Raw genomic sequence first — 17,129 nt, forward strand, 5'->3', positions numbered from 1 at the left:
GCATTTCAGTCAGGATTTAGAGCGGGCCATAGTACGATAACAGCTACTACATGATTTAATTACTGCTCTCGATAATAGACAACATTGTGCGGCCTAATTTTTTTATTTGACAAAAGCGTTTGACTTAGTGGATCATGTTTTACTGTTACGGAGGCTTAAAAGTGTTGGCCTCGATAATTCGGCTGTGAGTTGGTTTAAAAATTATTTATCGGATAGAACTCAATGTGTTGCTGTAGATAATTACACCTCATCCATGGTAATAGTCAGGAAGGGTGTCCCGCAAGGTTCTTTATTGGCACCATTTCTTTTTTCTATTTTTATTAATGAATTGGGGCAGAGAATACAATCCGCAAAGCTACATTTTTATGCTGACGATACAATTATTTACTCCACTGTATCCTCTGTGTCTCAGGCTATTGAAATTCTTAAGGATTCTTTTTATACTTTTCAGCTTACTTTGTTGAAACTAAAATTAGTTTTAAATGTAAATAAAACGAAGTATATTCTTTTTACACGTAGCCGTTCTATGTCTACTGTTATGCCTATTCTGACTATTGAGGGTTTACATATAGAAAGAGTACCAACTTATAAATATGTAGGAATATGGCTCGATGAGAAGTTAGCCTTTGATGTTCACATTAATTACTTGGTGAAAAGGCTTAAACCAAGACTGGGTTTTCTTTTTCGGGAAAAAAAATGTTTTTCCTTTATAGCTAGAAAGAGAATAATACAGAGTACTATTTTACCTATTTTAGACTATGGTGATGTTGTTTACATGCATGCGTCTACATATTTATTGAAAAGGCTGGATGGCGTTTATCATGCTGCACTGCGTTTTATAACAAATTCTTGTTCACGTACTCATCATTGTTTGCTGCACAACTATTTGGGTTGGTCCTCTTTATATCAAAGAAGGAAATCCCATATGTTAGAATTTATTGTAAAGACATTGATGGGTAGACTTCCAAATTACATTACTAGTCTTCTATGTTTATGTAGAAAGAACTATAGCACTAGATCATCTAATGGGATTAAATTAGTAGTACCTAGGGTACATTCCGAGCATGGTAAATCATCTTTCTCCTACTATGCTCCATGGCTGTGGAATGAATTTCAAGCTACTGTCCCTCCTGAAACAATTCCTCCTTTGAATGTATTAAAAAATTTACTGCAGCATACAATGATTGAATCATGCTGTTGTTTTACTTGATTTATGATGAATGTTGTGCCCTGACTTTCTGGAATGTTTTATATGTGTTTGTGTGTGATTTGTAGTGTGGCCATCTTGGCCAGGACTCCCTGGAGGAAGGGATTTCTTTTAATCTCAATGGGACCTTCCTGGAAAAATAAAGGAAATAAAATAAAATAAATGTTAAGTTGTGGTGTTGTTAGGACATTACTACAGAGCCTGTGACAGTTTCTCGGTGGAAGAACTGGGATCCAGGGCCACAGACGTCTGCAAAAAACTGCTTTAAAAACCTTCGAGATGCAGGTTGGCGATCTTATTGTTTTTGTTTTCATGGCAAGTTGTGGTGTTGTTAGGATATTCCTACAGAGTCTGTGACAGTTTGTCAGTTTGCCAGGGTCGGTGATGTCTCCTCTCCTGGAGTAAAATACAAGTATTAGTGGTCTTGCTGCAAAATCGGGTAAAGGCCACAGTCAGAGGCCTGTGATGACATCTACTTTTTCTCATGCTATTAACAGACCTGGACCCAACATCAGGAAGGGGTCAGATGAGGGGCCTGCTACAAAAACCTTCAAGATGGAGGCCTCACATGTTGGGGATCTCAATTCTCAATTCAAATCTTAAACGTCAATTTAAAAATTTTAATGTACAGGCTTTTTTGCATGATGTATATAATAGTGATTTACAGTTGGTTTCAATTATACCTGATGTGGTTGATGCTTGGGATTATTTCAAATCTATCTTTCTAGAAATTTGTGATAAACATGCTCCTTTACGTAGATTTCGGGTGAGAGGTAGAAATAATATTTGGTTCAATCAATCCGTCTCTAATCTTATTAAGCAAAGAAACGTGGCTTGGTCTAAAGCAAAGAAAACAAATGGTGAGGAGGACTGGTCTCAATATAGATTATTACGAAATAAGTGTACAAAATTAATATAAAGTTCGAAGAGTCAGTATTATTTAAACCTGATTAATGATAACATGAATTGTCCTTCTAAATTTTGGAAATTAACGAAATCTTTTATAGGATCAAATACATCCACTAATCTTCCAAAAGTTTTAAAATTGAATCAAAGATTGATTACAGACAAGGCTGATATTGTTAATACGTTTAACAGTAATTTTATTTCAGCTGGTTTGATAACAGACAATTCCTTGGTCCTTGATGAACAGAGAACTGATGAGTTGACTAATAGTGAATCAGATTTATTTTCTTTTGCCCCTGTATTGCCGTCCCAAGTTCGTAAACTACTCCGAAATTTAGACTGTAAGAAATCAGGTGGGTCTGACCAAATTGAACCAATTTTTTAAAAATTGTCAGCAGATATTATTGCCGAACCTATTGCATCGATTTTTAATTTGAGTCTATCCACTAATATAATTCCACCATCTTGGAAATCGGCTATGGTTATGCCTTTATTAAAAGGAGGCGATCCTTCCGATTTGAATAATTATCGTCCGATTTCTAAATTACCGGTTTTAGCAAAAGTTTTTGAATCTATTATAAATGATCAAATGAAAGAATATCTACTTAGTCATGATATGTACAACGCATTTCAGTCAGGATTTAGAGCGGGCCATAGTACGATAACAGCTACTACATGATTTAATTACTGCTCTCGATATTAGACAACATTGTGCGGCCTTAATTTTTCATTTGACAAAAGCGTTTGACTTAGTGGATCATGTTTTACTGTTACGGAGGCTTAAAAGTGTTGGCCTCGATAATTCGGCTGTGAGTTGGTTTAAAAATTATTTATCGGATAGAACTCAATGTGTTGTTGTAGATAATTACACCTCATCCATGGTAATAGTCAGGAAGGGTGTCCCGCAAGGTTCTTTATTGGCACCACTTCTTTTTTCTATTTTTATTAATGAATTGGGGCAGGGAATACAATCCGCATAGCTACATTTTTATGCTGACGATACAATTATTTACTCCACTGCATCCTCTGTGTCTCAGGCTATTGAAATTCTTAAGGATTCTTTTTATACTTTTCAGCTTACTTTGTTGAAACTAAAATTAGTTTTAAATGTAAATAAAACGAAGTATATTCTTTTTACACGTAGCCGTTCTATGTCTACTGTTATGCCTATTCTGACTATTGAGGGTTTACATATAGAAAGAGTACCAACTTATAAATATTTCGGAATATGGCTCGATGAGAAGTTAGCCTTTGATGTTCACATTAATTACTTGGTGAAAAGGCTTAAACCAAGACTGGGTTTTCTTTTTCGGGAAAAAAAAATGTTTTTCCTTTATAGCTAGAAAGAGAATAATACAGAGTACTATTTTACCTATTTTAGACTATGGTGATGTTGTTTACATGCATGCGTCTACATATTTATTGAAAAGGCTGGATGGCGTTTATCATGCTGCACTGCGTTTTATAACAAATTCTTGTTCACGTACTCATCATTGTTTGCTGCACAACTATTTGGGTTGGTCCTCTTTATATCAAAGAAGGAAATCCCATATGTTAGAATTTATTGTAAAGACATTGATGGGTAGACTTCCAAATTACATTACTAGTCTTCTATGTTTATGTAGAAAGAACTATAGCACTAGATCATCTAATGGGATTAAATTAGTAGTACCTAGGGTACATTCAGAGCATGGTAAATCATCTTGTTCCTACTATGCTCCATGGCTGTGGAATGAATTTCAAGCTACTGTCCCTCCTGAAACAATTCCTCCTTTGAATGTATTAAAAAATTTACTGCAGCATACAATGATTGAATCATGCTGTTGTTTTACTTGATTTATGATGAATGTTGTGCCCTGACTTTCTGGAATGTTTTATATGTGTTTGTGTGTGATTTGTAGTGTGGCCATCTTGGCCAGGACTCCCTGGAGGAAGGGATTTCTTTTAATCTCAATGGGACCTTCCTGGAAAAATAAAGGAAATAAAATAAAATAAATGTTAAGTTGGGGTGTTGTTAGGATATTACTACAGAGCCTGTGACAGTTTCTCAGTGGAAGAACTGGGATCCAGGGCCACAGACGTCTGCAAAAAACTGCTTTAAAAACCTTCGAGATGCAGGTTGGCGATCTTATTGTTTTTGTTTTCATGGCAAGTTGTGGTGTTGTTAGGATATTCCTACAGAGTCTGTGACAGTTTGTCAGTTTGCCAGGGTCGGTGACGTCTCCTCTCCTGGAGTAAAATACAAGTATTAGTGGTCTTGCTGCAAAATCGGGTAAAGGCCACAGCCAGGCTTGAGGGCAAGTCGTCAGCAGACTTTCCCTGGTGGTCTAGTGGTTAGGATTCGGCGCTCTTACCGCCGCGGCCCGGGTTCGATTCCCGGTCAGGGAATGACTTTTTGCCCACCACCGGCGGCCGTGATTGTAAAATGGCGAACTACTAACTCAAGCGCTGAGCGCTGACGCCCTCGTCGAGAAGCAGGGCCAAGGAAAAGTTTATGTGTGAAAAAGAACTCCTTCGAGCCGGAGTTGAACCAGCGACCTAAGGATTGCCAACTTGCCACCTACAGTCCTCCGCTCTTCCAGCTGAGTTATCGAAGGCACACTGATTGGGGACAGAACCTCAACATATCAGGTGGCTGAATCTCCGCCACTGGCTAAAACTGCTTCAGACATACATGCTGGTTGTTTCGATTAAGTGATGCAAAGACAACCCGATCTTCCCATACCGGGAGTCGAACCCGGGCCGCCTGGGTGAAAACCAGGAATCCTGACCGCTAGACCATATGGGATCTTCCTTCAACCCCTTTAAGAACATGGGAATGATCCGAAGGGATTGTTTACTAAATTCAATTTCATCAGGCTCAACAGAGGGAGCTCTCATTTGCCTCACGAGGGGTTCAGTTTCCTCCCATTCTTGCGATGGTATAATAGACACTACAAGCTGGTCGTAAAGCAAGGTCCTTGTGACAGTACTCATGCAATGCATTTTAAAAGACGCATAGTATTGTATGGTAACCGTTATCCTACTGACAAAGCAGCCTATTGTTGGACTGTCAATTTTTAATATTTCTCAACCAATCCAATAATAATAATAACAAAAACTATGGGATAAGAAAACGGCTAAGGGCTGACAGCATAGTATAAGAGGCAGAGCGAGCCAGCCAGGAGTCGAACCTAGAATCTTCTGATCCGTAGTCAGACGTGTTATCCATTGCGCCACTGGCCCACTGATCAGGTGTCCGTGAGCTTACACGTCACGTGTTGGTGTTCGACTGGGCAGAGGCCTGTGATGACATCTACTTTTTCTCATGCTATTAACAGACCTGGACCCAACATCAGGAAGGGGTCAGATGAGGGGCCTGCTACAAAAACCTTCAAGATGGAGGCCTCACATGTTGGGGATCTCAATTCTCAATTCAAATCTTAAACGTCAATTTAAAAATTTTAATGTACAGGCTTTTTTGCATGATGTATATAATAGTGATTTACAGTTGGTTTCAATTATACCTGATGTGGTTGATGCTTGGGATTATTTCAAATCTATTTTTCTAGAAATTTGTGATAAACATGCTCCTTTACGTAGATTTCGGGTGAGAGGTAGAAATAATATTTGGTTCAATCAATCCGTCTCTAATCTTATTAAGCAAAGAAACGTGGCTTGGTCTAAAGCAAAGAAAACAAATGGTGAGGAGGACTGGTCTCAATATAGATTATTACGAAATAAGTGTACAAAATTAATATAAAGTTCGAAGAGTCAGTATTATTTAAACCTGATTAATGATAACATGAATTGTCCTTCTAAATTTTGGAAATTAACGAAATCTTTTATAGGATCAAATACATCCACTAATCTTCCAAAAGTTTTAAAATTGAATCAAAGATTGATTACAGACAAGGCTGATATTGTTAATACGTTTAATAGTAATTTTATTTCAACTGGTTTGATAACAGACAATTCCTTGGTCCTTGATGAACAGAGAACTGATGAGTTGACTAATAGTGAATCAGATTTATTTTCTTTTGCCCCTGTATTGCCGTCCAAAGTTCGTAAACTACTCCGAAATTTAGACTGTAAGAAATCAGGTGAGTCTGACCAAATTGAACCATTTTTTTAAAAAATTGTCAGCAGATATTATTGCCGAACCTATTGCATCGATTTTTAATTTGAGTCTATCCACTAATGTAATTCCGCCATCTTGGAAATCGGCTATGGTTATGCCTTTATTAAAAGGAGACGATCCTTCCGATTTGAATAATTATCGTCCGATTTCTAAATTACCGGTTTTAGCAAAAGTTTTTGAATCTATTATAAATGATCAAATGAAAGAATATCTACTTAGTCATGATATTTACAACGCATTTCAGTCAGGATTTAGAGCGGGCCATAGTACGATAACAGCTACTACATGATTTAATTACTGCTCTCGATAATAGACAACATTGTGCGGCCTTATTTTTTGATTTGACAAAAGCGTTTGACTTAGTGGATCATGTTTTACTGTTACGGAGGCTTGAAAGTGTTGGCCTCGATAATTCGGCTGTGAGTTGGTTTAAAAATTATTTATCGGATAGAACTCAATGTGTTGCTGTAGATAATTACACCTCATCCATGGTAATAGTCAGGAAGGGTGTCCCGCAAGGTTTTTTATTGGCACCACTTCTTTTTTCTATTTTTATTAATGAATTGGGGCAGGGAATGCAATCCGCAAAGCTACATTTTTATGCTGACGATACAATTATTTACTCCACTGCATCCTCTGTGTCTCAGGCTATTGAAATTCTTAATGATTCTTTTTATACTTTTCAGCTTACTTTGTTGAAACTAAAATTAGTTTTAAATGTAAATAAAACGAAGTATATTCTTTTTACACGTAGCCGTTCTATGTCTACTGTTATGCCTATTCTGACTATTGAGGGTTTACATATAGAAAGAGTACCAACTTATAAATATTTAGGAATATGGCTCGATGAGAAGTTAGCCTTTGATGTTCACATTAATTACTTGGTGAAAAGGCTTAAACCAAGACTGGGTTTTCTTTTTCGGGAAAAAAAATGTTTTTCCTTTATAGCTAGAAAGAGAATAATACAGAGTACTATTTTACCTATTTTAGACTATGGTGATGTTGTTTACATGCATGCGTCTACATATTTATTGAAAAGGCTGGATGGCGTTTATCATGCTGCACTGCGTTTTATAACAAATTCTTGTTCATGTACTCATCATTGTTTGCTGCACAACTATTTGGGTTGGTCCTCTTTATATCAAAGAAGGAAATCCCATATGTTAGAATTTATTGTAAAGACATTGATGGGTAGACTTCCAAATTACATTACTAGTCTTCTATGTTTATGTAGAAAGAACTATAGCACTAGATCATCTAATGGGATTAAATTAGTAGTACCTAGGGTACATTCAGAGCATGGTAAATCATCTTTCTCCTACTATGCTCCATGGCTGTGGAATGAATTTCAAGCTACTGTCACTCCTGAAACAATTCCTCCTTTGAATGTATTAAAAAATTTACTGCAGCATACAATGATTGAATCATGCTGTTGTTTTACTTGATTTATGATGAATGTTGTGCCCTGACTTTCTGGAATGTTTTATATGTGTTTGTGTGTGATTTGTAGTGTGGCCATCTTGGCCAGGACTCCCTGGAGGAAGAGATTTCTTTTAATCTCAATGGGACCTTCCTGGAAAAATAAAGGAAATAAAATAAAATAAATGTTAAGTTGTGGTGTTGTTAGGATATTACTACAGAGCCTTTGACAGTTTCTCAGTGGAAGAACTGGGATCCAGGGCCACAGACGTCTGCAAAAAACTGCTTTAAAAACCTTCGAGATGCAGGCCTCACATGTTGGCGATCTTATTGTTTTTGTTTTCATGGCGAGTTGTGGTGTTGTTAGGATATTCCTACAGAGTCTGTGACAGTTTGTCTGTTTGCCAGGGTCGGTGACGTCTCCTCTCCTGGAGTAAAATACAAGTATTAGTGGTCTTGCTGCAAAATCTGGTAAAGGCCACAGCACGGCTTGAGGGCAAGTCGTCAGCAGACTTTCCCTGGTGGTCTAGTGGTTAGGATTCGGCGCTCTCACCGCTGCGGCCCGGGTTCGATTCCCGGTCAGGGAATGAGTTTTTGCCCACCACCGGCGGCCGTGATTGTAAAATGGCGAACTACGAACTCAAGCGCTGATGCCCTCGTCGAGAAGCAGGGCCAAGGAAAACTTTATGTGTGAAAAAGAACTCCTTCGAGCCGGAGTTGAACCAGCGACCTAAGGATTGCCAACTTGCCACCTACAGTCCTCCGCTCTTCCAGCTGAGCTATCGAAGGCACACTGATTGGGGACAGAACCTCAACATATCAGGTGGCTGAATCTCCGCCACTGGCTAAAACTGCTGGTTGTTTCGATTAAGTGATGCAAAGACAACCCGATCTTCCCATACCGGGAGTCGAACCCGGGCCGCCTGGGTGAAAACCAGGAATCCTGACCGCTAGACCATATGGGATCTTCCTTCTGCCTGGAGCAGACCCTTTTAATTTTAGTGTGTGACCGACCCCTTTAAGAACATGGGAATGATCCGAAGGGATTGTTTACTGAATTCAATTTCATCAGGCTCAACAGAGGGAGCTCTCATTTGCCTCACGAGTGGTTCAGTTTCCTCCCATTCTTGCGATGGTATAATAGACACTACAAACTGGTCGTAAAGCAAGGTCCTTGTGACAGTACTCATGCAATGCATTTTAAAAGACACATAGTATTGTATGGTAACCGTTATCCTACTGACAAAGCAGCCTATTGTTGGACTGTCAATTTTTAATATTTCTCAACCAATCCAATAATAATAATAACAAAAACTATGGGATAAGAAAACGGCTAAGGGCTGACAGCATAGTATAAGAGGCAGAGCGAGCCAGCCAGGAGTCGAACCTAGAATCTTCTGATCCGTAGTCAGACTCGTTATCCATTGCGCCACTGGCCCACTGATCAGGTGTCCGTGAGCTTACACGGCACGTGTTGGTGTTCGACTGGGCAGAGGCCTGTGATGACATCTACTTTTTCTCATGCTATTAACAGACCTGGACCCAACATCAGGAAGGGGTCAGATGAGGGGCCTGCTACAAAAACCTTCAAGATGGAGGCCTCACATGTTGGGGATCTCAATTCTCAATTCAAATCTTAAACGTCAATTTAAAAATTTTAATGTACAGGCTTTTTTGCATGATGTATATAATAGGGATTTACAGTTGGTTTCAATTATACCTGATGTGGTTGATGCTTGGGATTATTTCAAATCTATCTTTCTAGAAATTTGTGATAAACATGCTCCTTTACGTAGATTTCGGGTGAGAGGTAGAAATAATATTTGGTTCAATCAATCCGTCTCTAATCTTATTAAGCAAAGAAACGTGGCTTGGTCTAAAGCAAAGAAAACAAATGGTGAGGAGGACTGGTCTCAATATAGATTATTACAAAATAAGTGTACAAAATTAATATAAAGTTCGAAGAGTCAGTATTATTTAAACCTGATTAATGATAACATGAATTGTCCTTCTAAATTTTGGAAATTAACGAAATCTTTTATAGGATCAAATACATCCACTAATCTTCCAAAAGTTTTAAAATTGAATCAAAGATTGATTACAGACAAGGCTGATATTGTTAATACGTTTAATAGTCATTTTATTTCAGCTGGTTTGATAACAGACAATTCCTTGGTCCTTGATGAACAGAGAACTGATGAGTTGACTAATAGTGAATCAGATTTATTTTCTTTTGCCCCTGTATTGCCGTCCCAAGTTCGTAAACTACTCCGAAATTTAGACTGTAAGAAATCAGGTGGGTCTGACCAAATTGAACCAATTTTTTAAAAATTGTCAGCAGATATTATTGCCGAACCTATTGCATCGATTTTTAATTTGAGTCTATCCACTAATGTAATTCCACCATCTTGGAAATCGGCTATGGTTATGCCTTTATTAAAAGGAGGCGATCCTTCCGATTTGAATAATTATCGTCCGATTTCTAAATTACCGGTTTTAGCAAAAGTTTTTGAATCTATTATAAATGATCAAATGAAAGAATATCTACTTAGTCATGATATTTACAACGCATTTCACTCAGGATTTAGAGCGGGCCATAGTACGATAACAGCTACTACATGATTTAATTACTGCTCTCGATAATAGACAACATTGTGCGGCCTAATTTTTTTATTTGACAAAAGCGTTTGACTTAGTGGATCATGTTTTACTGTTACGGAGGCTTAAAAGTGTTGGCCTCGATAATTCGGCTGTGAGTTGGTTTAAAAATTATTTATCGGATAGAACTCAATGTGTTGCTGTAGATAATTACACCTCATCCATGGTAATAGTCAGGAAGGGTGTCCCGCAAGGTTCTTTATTGGCACCATTTCTTTTTTCTATTTTTATTAATGAATTGGGGCAGAGAATACAATCCGCAAAGCTACATTTTTATGCTGACGATACAATTATTTACTCCACTGTATCCTCTGTGTCTCAGGCTATTGAAATTCTTAAGGATTCTTTTTATACTTTTCAGCTTACTTTGTTGAAACTAAAATTAGTTTTAAATGTAAATAAAACGAAGTATATTCTTTTTACACGTAGCCGTTCTATGTCTACTGTTATGCCTATTCTGACTATTGAGGGTTTACATATAGAAAGAGTACCAACTTATAAATATGTAGGAATATGGCTCGATGAGAAGTTAGCCTTTGATGTTCACATTAATTACTTGGTGAAAAGGCTTAAACCAAGACTGGGTTTTCTTTTTCGGGAAAAAAAATGTTTTTCCTTTATAGCTAGAAAGAGAATAATACAGAGTACTATTTTACCTATTTTAGACTATGGTGATGTTGTTTACATGCATGCGTCTACATATTTATTGAAAAGGCTGGATGGCGTTTATCATGCTGCACTGCGTTTTATAACAAATTCTTGTTCACGTACTCATCATTGTTTGCTGCACAACTATTTGGGTTGGTCCTCTTTATATCAAAGAAGGAAATCCCATATGTTAGAATTTATTGTAAAGACATTGATGGGTAGACTTCCAAATTACATTACTAGTCTTCTATGTTTATGTAGAAAGAACTATAGCACTAGATCATCTAATGGGATTAAATTAGTAGTACCTAGGGTACATTCCGAGCATGGTAAATCATCTTTCTCCTACTATGCTCCATGGCTGTGGAATGAATTTCAAGCTACTGTCCCTCCTGAAACAATTCCTCCTTTGAATGTATTAAAAAATTTACTGCAGCATACAATGATTGAATCATGCTGTTGTTTTACTTGATTTATGATGAATGTTGTGCCCTGACTTTCTGGAATGTTTTATATGTGTTTGTGTGTGATTTGTAGTGTGGCCATCTTGGCCAGGACTCCCTGGAGGAAGGGATTTCTTTTAATCTCAATGGGACCTTCCTGGAAAAATAAAGGAAATAAAATAAAATAAATGTTAAGTTGTGGTGTTGTTAGGACATTACTACAGAGCCTGTGACAGTTTCTCGGTGGAAGAACTGGGATCCAGGGCCACAGACGTCTGCAAAAAACTGCTTTAAAAACCTTCAAGATGCAGGTTGGCGATCTTATTGTTTTTGTTTTCATGGCAAGTTGTGGTGTTGTTAGGATATTCCTACAGAGTCTGTGACAGTTTGTCAGTTTGCCAGGGTCGGTGATGTCTCCTCTCCTGGAGTAAAATACAAGTATTAGTGGTCTTGCTGCAAAATCGGGTAAAGGCCACAGTCAGAGGCCTGTGATGACATCTACTTTTTCTCATGCTATTAACAGACCTGGACCCAACATCAGGAAGGGGTCAGATGAGGGGCCTGCTACAAAAACCTTCAAGATGGAGGCCTCACATGTTGGGGATCTCAATTCTCAATTCAAATCTTAAACGTCAATTTAAAAATTTTAATGTACAGGCTTTTTTGCATGATGTATATAATAGTGATTTACAGTTGGTTTCAATTATACCTGATGTGGTTGATGCTTGGGATTATTTCAAATCTATCTTTCTAGAAATTTGTGATAAACATGCTCCTTTACGTAGATTTCGGGTGAGAGGTAGAAATAATATTTGGTTCAATCAATCCGTCTCTAATCTTATTAAGCAAAGAAACGTGGCTTGGTCTAAAGCAAAGAAAACAAATGGTGAGGAGGACTGGTCTCAATATAGATTATTACGAAATAAGTGTACAAAATTAATATAAAGTTCGAAGAGTCAGTATTATTTAAACCTGATTAATGATAACATGAATTGTCCTTCTAAATTTTGGAAATTAACGAAATCTTTTATAGGATCAAATACATCCACTAATCTTCCAAAAGTTTTAAAATTGAATCAAAGATTGATTACAGACAAGGCTGATATTGTTAATACGTTTAACAGTAATTTTATTTCAGCTGGTTTGATAACAGACAATTCCTTGGTCCTTGATGAACAGAGAACTGATGAGTTGACTAATAGTGAATCAGATTTATTTTCTTTTGCCCCTGTATTGCCGTCCCAAGTTCGTAAACTACTCCGAAATTTAGACTGTAAGAAATCAGGTGGGTCTGACCAAATTGAACCAATTTTTTAAAAATTGTCAGCAGATATTATTGCCGAACCTATTGCATCGATTTTTAATTTGAGTCTATCCACTAATATAATTCAACCATCTTGGAAATCGGCTATGGTTATGCCTTTATTAAAAGGAGGCGATCCTTCCGATTTGAATAATTATCGTCCGATTTCTAAATTACCGGTTTTAGCAAAAGTTTTTGAATCTATTATAAATGATCAAATGAAAGAATATCTACTTAGTCATGATATGTACAACGCATTTCAGTCAGGATTTAGAGCGGGCCATAGTACGATAACAGCTACTACATGATTTAATTACTGCTCTCGATATTAGACAACATTGTGCGGCCTTATTTTTTCATTTGACAAAAGCGTTTGACTTAGTGGATCATGTTTTACTGTTACGGAGGCTTAAAAGTGTTGGCCTCGATAATTCGGCTGTGAGTTGGTTTAAAAATTATTTATCGGATAGAACTCAATGTGTTGTTGTAGATAATTACACCTCATCCATGGTAATAGTCAGGAAGGGTGTCCCGCAAGGTTCTTTATTGGCACCACTTCTTTTTTCTTTTTTTATTAATGAATTGGGGCAGGGAATACAATCCGCATAGCTACATTTTTATGCTGACGATACAATTATTTACTCCACTGCATCCTCTGTGTCTCAGGCTATTGAAATTCTTAAGGATTCTTTTTATACTTTTCAGCTTACTTTGTTGAAACTAAAATTAGTTTTAAATGTAAATAAAACGAAGTATATTCTTTTTACACGTAGCCGTTCTATGTCTACTGTTATGCCTATTCTGACTATTGAGGGTTTACATATAGAAAGAGTACCAACTTATAAATATTTCGGAATATGGCTCGATGAGAAGTTAGCCTTTGATGTTCACATTAATTACTTGGTGAAAAGGCTTAAACCAAGACTGGGTTTTCTTTTTCGGGAAAAAAAAATGTTTTTCCTTTATAGCTAGAAAGAGAATAATACAGAGTACTATTTTACCTATTTTAGACTATGGTGATGTTGTTTACATGCATGCGTCTACATATTTATTGAAAAGGCTGGATGGCGTTTATCATGCTGCACTGCGTTTTATAACAAATTCTTGTTCACGTACTCATCATTGTTTGCTGCACAACTATTTGGGTTGGTCCTCTTTATATCAAAGAAGGAAATCCCATATGTTAGAATTTATTGTAAAGACATTGATGGGTAGACTTCCAAATTACATTACTAGTCTTCTATGTTTATGTAGAAAGAACTATAGCACTAGATCATCTAATGGGATTAAATTAGTAGTACCTAGGGTACATTCAGAGCATGGTAAATCATCTTGTTCCTACTATGCTCCATGGCTGTGGAATGAATTTCAAGCTACTGTCCCTCCTGAAACAATTCCTCCTTTGAATGTATTAAAAAATTTACTGCAGCATACAATGATTGAATCATGCTGTTGTTTTACTTGATTTATGATGAATGTTGTGCCCTGACTTTCTGGAATGTTTTATATGTGTTTGTGTGTGATTTGTAGTGTGGCCATCTTGGCCAGGACTCCCTGGAGGAAGGGATTTCTTTTAATCTCAATGGGACCTTCCTGGAAAAATAAAGGAAATAAAATAAAATAAATGTTAAGTTGGGGTGTTGTTAGGATATTACTACAGAGCCTGTGACAGTTTCTCAGTGGAAGAACTGGGATCCAGGGCCACAGACGTCTGCAAAAAACTGCTTTAAAAACCTTCGAGATGCAGGTTGGCGATCTTATTGTTTTTGTTTTCATGGCAAGTTGTGGTGTTGTTAGGATATTCCTACAGAGTCTGTGACAGTTTGTCAGTTTGCCAGGGTCGGTGACGTCTCCTCTCCTGGAGTAAAATACAAGTATTAGTGGTCTTGCTGCAAAATCGGGTAAAGGCCACAGCCAGGCTTGAGGGCAAGTCGTCAGCAGACTTTCCCTGGTGGTCTAGTGGTTAGGATTCGGCGCTCTCACCGCTGCGGCCCGGTTTCGATTCCCGGTCAGGGAATGACTTTTTGCCCACCACCGGCGGCCGTGATTGTAAAATGGCGAACTACTAACTCAAGCGCTGAGCGCTGACGCCCTCGTCGAGAAGCAGGGCCAAGGAAAAGTTTATGTGTGAAAAAGAACTCCTTCGAGCCGGAGTTGAACCAGCGACCTAAGGATTGCCAACTTGCCACCTACAGTCCTCCGCTCTTCCAGCTGAGTTATCGAAGGCACACTGATTGGGGACAGAACCTCAACATATCAGGTGGCTGAATCTCCGCCACTGGCTAAAACTGCTTCAGACATACATGCTGGTTGTTTCGATTAAGTGATGCAAAGACAACCCGATCTTCCCATACCGGGAGTCGAACCCGGGCCGCCTGGGTGAAAACCAGGAATCCTGACCGCTAGACCATATGGGATCTTCCTTCAAGCCCTTTAAGAACATGGGAATGATCCGAAGGGATTGTTTACTAAATTCAATTTCATCAGGCTCAACAGAGGGAGCTCTCATTTGCCTCACGAGGGGTTCAGTTTCCTCCCATTCTTGCGATGGTATAATAGACACTACAAGCTGGTCGTAAAGCAAGGTCCTTGTGACAGTACTCATGCAATGCATTTTAAAAGACGCATAGTATTGTATGGTAACCGTTATCCTACTGACAAAGCAGCCTATTGTTGGACTGTCAATTTTTAATATTTCTCAACCAATCCAATAATAATAATAACAAAAACTATGGGATAAGAAAACGGCTAAGGGCTGACAGCATAGTATAAGAGGCAGAGCGAGCCAGCCAGGAGTCGAACCTAGAATCTTCTGATCCGTAGTCAGACGTGTTATCCATTGCGCCACTGGCCCACTGATCAGGTGTCCGTGAGCTTACACGGCACGTGTTGGTGTTCGACTGGGCAGAGGCCTGTGATGACATCTACTTTTTCTCATGCTATTAACAGACCTGGACCCAACATCAGGAAGGGGTCAGATGAGGGGCCTGCTACAAAAACCTTCAAGATGGAGGCCTCACATGTTGGGGATCTCAATTCTCAATTCAAATCTTAAACGTCAATTTAAAAATTTTAATGTACAGGCTTTTTTGCATGATGTATATAATAGTGATTTACAGTTGGTTTCAATTATACCTGATGTGGTTGATGCTTGGGATTATTTCAAATCTATTTTTCTAGAAATTTGTGATAAACATGCTCCTTTACGTAGATTTCGGGTGAGAGGTAGAAATAATATTTGGTTCAATCAATCCGTCTCTAATCTTATTAAGCAAAGAAACGTGGCTTGGTCTAAAGCAAAGAAAACAAATGGTGAGGAGGACTGGTCTCAATATAGATTATTACGAAATAAGTGTACAAAATTAATATAAAGTTCGAAGAGTCAGTATTATTTAAACCTGATTAATGATAACATGAATTGTCCTTCTAAATTTTGGAAATTAACGAAATCTTTTATAGGATCAAATACATCCACTAATCTTCCAAAAGTTTTAAAATTGAATCAAAGATTGATTACAGACAAGGCTGATATTGTTAATACGTTTAATAGTAATTTTATTTCAACTGGTTTGATAACAGACAATTCCTTGGTCCTTGATGAACAGAGAACTGATGAGTTGACTAATAGTGAATCAGATTTATTTTCTTTTGCCCCTGTATTGCCGTCCAAAGTTCGTAAACTACTCCGAAATTTAGACTGTAAGAAATCAGGTGAGTCTGACCAAATTGAACCATTTTTTTAAAAAATTGTCAGCAGATATTATTGCCGAACCTATTGCATCGATTTTTAATTTGAGTCTATCCACTAATGTAATTCCGCCATCTTGGAAATCGGCTATGGTTATGCCTTTATTAAAAGGAGACGATCCTTCCGATTTGAATAATTATCGTCCGATTTCTAAATTACCGGTTTTAGCAAAAGTTTTTGAATCTATTATAAATGATCAAATGAAAGAATATCTACTTAGTCATGATATTTACAACGCATTTCAGTCAGGATTTAGAGCGGGCCATAGTACGATAACAGCTACTACATGATTTAATTACTGCTCTCGATAATAGACAACATTGTGCGGCCTTATTTTTTGATTTGACAAAAGCGTTTGACTTAGTGGATCATGTTTTACTGTTACGGAGGCTTGAAAGTGTTGGCCTCGATAATTCGGCTGTGAGTTGGTTTAAAAATTATTTATCGGATAGAACTCAATGTGTTGCTGTAGATAATTACACCTCATCCATGGTAATAGTCAGGAAGGGTGTCCCGCAAGGTTTTTTATTGGCACCACTTCTTTTTTCTATTTTTATTAATGAATTGGGGCAGGGAATGCAATCCGCAAAGCTACATTTTTATGCTGACGATACAATTATTTACTCCACTGCATCCTCTGTGTCTCAGGCTATTGAAATTCTTAATGATTCTTTTTA

General features: G+C 37.7%; 11 non-coding genes across 11 annotated transcripts; 3 read left to right on the plus strand and 8 right to left on the minus strand.

Annotated features, from left to right (window-relative positions):
* The first annotated feature begins 4,429 nt into the window (after positions 1-4,429).
* Positions 4,430-4,501, plus strand: trnak-cuu (transfer RNA lysine (anticodon CUU)). Its single transcript has one exon. It is a non-coding gene; the product is annotated as a tRNA-Lys (tRNA).
* A 122-nt stretch (positions 4,502-4,623) lies between these two features.
* trnay-gua (transfer RNA tyrosine (anticodon GUA)) lies at positions 4,624-4,710 on the minus strand. Its single transcript is given in 2 exon segments — positions 4,624-4,659; positions 4,674-4,710. It is a non-coding gene; the product is annotated as a tRNA-Tyr (tRNA).
* A 119-nt stretch (positions 4,711-4,829) lies between these two features.
* On the minus strand, positions 4,830-4,901 carry trnae-uuc (transfer RNA glutamic acid (anticodon UUC)). The gene has a single exon. It is a non-coding gene; the product is annotated as a tRNA-Glu (tRNA).
* A 364-nt stretch (positions 4,902-5,265) lies between these two features.
* On the minus strand, positions 5,266-5,338 carry trnar-acg (transfer RNA arginine (anticodon ACG)). Its single transcript has one exon. It is a non-coding gene; the product is annotated as a tRNA-Arg (tRNA).
* Positions 5,339-8,167: 2,829 nt separating this feature from the next.
* Positions 8,168-8,239, plus strand: trnae-cuc (transfer RNA glutamic acid (anticodon CUC)). Its single transcript has one exon. It is a non-coding gene; the product is annotated as a tRNA-Glu (tRNA).
* Positions 8,240-8,354: 115 nt separating this feature from the next.
* On the minus strand, positions 8,355-8,441 carry trnay-gua (transfer RNA tyrosine (anticodon GUA)). The gene is given in 2 exon segments: positions 8,355-8,390; positions 8,405-8,441. It is a non-coding gene; the product is annotated as a tRNA-Tyr (tRNA).
* Positions 8,442-8,545: 104 nt separating this feature from the next.
* Positions 8,546-8,617, minus strand: trnae-uuc (transfer RNA glutamic acid (anticodon UUC)). The gene has a single exon. It is a non-coding gene; the product is annotated as a tRNA-Glu (tRNA).
* A 6,032-nt stretch (positions 8,618-14,649) lies between these two features.
* On the plus strand, positions 14,650-14,721 carry trnae-cuc (transfer RNA glutamic acid (anticodon CUC)). Its single transcript has one exon. It is a non-coding gene; the product is annotated as a tRNA-Glu (tRNA).
* Positions 14,722-14,843: 122 nt separating this feature from the next.
* On the minus strand, positions 14,844-14,930 carry trnay-gua (transfer RNA tyrosine (anticodon GUA)). The gene is given in 2 exon segments: positions 14,844-14,879; positions 14,894-14,930. It is a non-coding gene; the product is annotated as a tRNA-Tyr (tRNA).
* Positions 14,931-15,049: 119 nt separating this feature from the next.
* trnae-uuc (transfer RNA glutamic acid (anticodon UUC)) lies at positions 15,050-15,121 on the minus strand. Its single transcript has one exon. It is a non-coding gene; the product is annotated as a tRNA-Glu (tRNA).
* A 364-nt stretch (positions 15,122-15,485) lies between these two features.
* On the minus strand, positions 15,486-15,558 carry trnar-acg (transfer RNA arginine (anticodon ACG)). The gene has a single exon. It is a non-coding gene; the product is annotated as a tRNA-Arg (tRNA).
* Positions 15,559-17,129: the final 1,571 nt, after the last annotated feature.

This window comes from Siphateles boraxobius, unplaced genomic scaffold (assembly GCF_051911475.1).
Source record: "Siphateles boraxobius isolate OS27281-9 unplaced genomic scaffold, OSU_SipBor_1 87, whole genome shotgun sequence".
NCBI classification, from domain to species: Eukaryota; Metazoa; Chordata; class Actinopteri; order Cypriniformes; family Leuciscidae; genus Siphateles; species Siphateles boraxobius.